The sequence below is a fragment of the Ricinus communis genome, chromosome 4, assembly GCF_019578655.1.
Source record: "Ricinus communis isolate WT05 ecotype wild-type chromosome 4, ASM1957865v1, whole genome shotgun sequence".
NCBI classification, from domain to species: Eukaryota; Viridiplantae; Streptophyta; class Magnoliopsida; order Malpighiales; family Euphorbiaceae; genus Ricinus; species Ricinus communis.
Window position 1 is genome coordinate 9,333,302 of NC_063259.1, and position 3,743 is coordinate 9,337,044.

Here is a 3,743-nt window from a genome sequence, read left to right on the forward strand (position 1 = left end):
TTACCACTTTTGGGGTTGTTTTCTCATGTTGAAAGATATATACCCTCTTAAGCGGTTGTTTTCTAATATTGACAAATATGGCCCATTTACGGCGTTATTTTCTCATATTGACAAGTATCCCACTTTTTGGGGCTAGTTGTCTCATGTTGAAAGACATACCCCTCTTACGGGGTTGTTTTCTGATATTAACAAATATACTAATCTTATAGGGTTGTTTTCTCGTATTGAAAAACATACGACTTTTTTGGGACTGTTCTCTAATGTTGAAAGATATACCCCTCTTTTAGGGTTGTTTTCTAATATTGACAAATATACCCCTGTTACGGGGTCGTTTTCTCGTATTAAAAAATATTCCACCTTTTTGAGGTTGTATTCTCATGTTGACAGATATACCCCTCTTACGAGGTTGTTTTCTCATATTGACAGATATACCACTTTTTTGGGCTTGATAACTAATGTTGAAAGATATACCGCTCTTACGGGGTTGTTTTCAAATATTGATAAATGTACCCATTTTACGTGGTTGTTTTCTCATATTGACAAATATACCACTTTTTTGGGTTGTTTTCTCATGTTGAAATATATACCAGTCTTATGGGGTTATTTTCAAATATTGACAAATATACTCCCCTTATTGGGTTCTTTTGTCATATTGACAAATACATCACTTTTTTAGAGTTGTTTTCACATGTCGAAAGATATACCCCTGTTACGGGGTTGTTTTCTAATATTGATAAATATATCCCTCTTACGGGGTTGTTTTCTCATATTGTCAAATATACCACTTTTTTAGGGTTGTTTTCTCATGTTGAAAGATATGCACCCTCTTATGCGGTTGTTTTCTAATATTGACAAATATACCCCACTTACGGTGTTATTTTCTCATATTGACAAATATACCACTTTTTTGGTCTTGTTGTCTCATGTTGAAAGACATACCCCTCTTACGGGGTTGTTTTCTGATATTGACAAATATACCCCTCTTACGGGGTTGTTTTCTCATATTGACAAATATACCACTTTTTTGGGACTGTTTTCTGATGTTGAAAGATATACCTCTCTTACAGTGTTGTTTTCTAATATTGACAAATATAACCCTCTTACGGGGTTGTTTTCTCGTATTAAAATATATACCACTTTTTTGGAGTTGTTTTCTCCTGTTGAAAGATATACCCCTCTTACGGGGTTGTTTTCTAATTTTAACAAATATACCCCTTTTACGGGGTTGTTTTCTCATATTGATAAATATACCACTTTTTGTGGTTGTTTTCTCATGTTGAAAGATACAATCTCCTATGGGTTGTTTTCATTATGACAAACATACCTTCTTTACGGGGTTGTTTTCCAATTTTGACATATAACAATTTGGGTTGTTTTCCACACGAAAATATACCACTTTTGGGGTTTTCGATGATAAATACCCTCTTACGGTGTTGTTTTCTAATATTGACAAATATACCCCTCTTACGGGGTTGTTTTCTAATATTGATAAATATACGCCCCTTACAGGGTTGTTGTCTCATGTTGACAAATATGGTACTTGTTTTGGGTTGTTTTCGCATGTTGAAAGATATACCCCTCTTATGGGGTTGTCTTCTTATATTTACTAATATACCCCTCTTACAGGGTTATTTTCTAATATTAATAAATATATCCCTCTTACGGGATTGTTGTCTAATATTGACAAATATACCACTTTTACAGTGTTGTTTTGTCGTATTAAAATATATACTACTTTTTTGGAACTATTTTCTCCTGTTGAAAGACATACCCCTCTTACGGGGTTCTTTTCTAATTTTGACAAATAAACCCCTTTTAGGGTGTTGCTTTCTCATATTGACAAATATATCACTTTTTTGGAATTTTTTTCTCATGTTGAAAGACACCTCCACGGGGTTGTTTCAATATTGATATTATAACCCGTTGTTTTCTAATATTAACAAATATACTCGCCTTACGAGGTTGTTTTCTTGTATTAAAACATATACCACTTTTTTGGGGCTGTTTTCTCCTGTTAGAAGATATACCCATCTTACGGGGTTGTTTTCTAATTTTGACAAATATATCCCTTTTACGGGGTTATTTTCTCATATTGACAAATATACCACTTTTTTAGGGTTGTTTTCTCATGTTGAAAGATATACCCCTGTTAAGGGGTTGTTTTCTAATATTCACAAATATACCCCTCTTACGGGGTTGTTTTCTCATATTGATAAATATAACACTTTTTTAGGGTACTTTTCTCCTGTTGAAAGATATACCCCTCTTATGGGGTTGTTTTCACTTGAAAAATATACCTTACGGGTTGTTTCTTCTCTTATATTGACAAATATACCACTTTTTTGGGGTTGTTTTCTCCTGCTGAAAGATATACCCCTATTACGGGGTTGTTTTCTAATATTGACAAATATACCCCTCTTACAGGGTTGTTTTCTAATATTGACAAATATAACACTTTTTTGGGGCAGTTTTCTCCTGTTGAAAGATATACCCCTCTTATGGGGTTGTTTTCTAATTTTGACAAATATAGCCCTTTGACGGGGTTGTTTTCTCATATTGACAAATATACCACTTTTTTGGGGTTGTTTTCTCATGCTGAAAGATATACCCCTCATACGGGGTTGTTTTCTAATATTGACAAATATAACCCTCTTACAGGATTTTTTTCTAATATTGACAAATATACCCCTATTACGGGGTTGTTTTGTTGTTTTAAAATATATACCTCTTTTTTGGGACTGTTTTCTCCTATTAAAAGATATACCCCTCTTACGGGGTTGTTTTCTAATAATGATAAATATACCCCTCTTACGGGGTTGTTTTCTCGTATTAAAATATAAACTAGTTTTTTAAGGCTGTTTTCTCCTGTTCAAAGATATACCCCTCTCACGGTGTTGTTTTCTAATTTTGACAAATATACCCATGTTACGTGGTTGTTTTCTCATATTGACAAATATACTACTTTTTTGGGGTTGTTTTCTCATGTTTAATGATATACCCCTCTTAAGGGGTTGTTTTCTAATATTGACAAATATACCCCTCTTACGGGGTTGTTTTCTCGTGTTATAATAGATACCACTTTTTTGGGGTTGTTTTCTCCTATTGAAAGATATACCCCTCTTACGGGGTTATTTTCTAATATTTACAAATATACCCCTCATACGGGGTTGTGTTCTCATATTGATAAATATACCACTTTTTTGGAGTTGTTTTCTAATATTGACAAATATACACCTCTTACGGGGTTGTTTTCTAACATTGATAAATATACTCCTCTTATGGGATTGTTATCTCATATTGCTAAATATACAACTTTTTTTGAGTTGTTTTCTCATTTTGAAAGATATATCCTTCTTACGGGGTTGTCTTCTAATATTAACAAATATACCCCTCTTACGGGGTTATTTTCTCGTATTAAAAAACATACCACTTTTTTGGGTTGTTTTCTCATGTTGAAAGATTTACCACACTTACGGGGTCGTTTTTTAATATTGACAAACATACCACTCTTACGGGGTTGTTCTCTAATATTGATAAATATACCCCTCTTACGGGGTTGTTTTCTCATATTAAACAATATAACACTTTTCTAGGGTTGTTTTTTCATGTTGAAAGATATATCCTTCTTATGGGGTTGTTTTCTAATATTGACAAATATACCCCTCTTATGGGGTTGTTTTCTCATGTTGACAAGTATACCATTCTTTTGGGGTTGTTTTCTAATATTGACACACATACCCCTC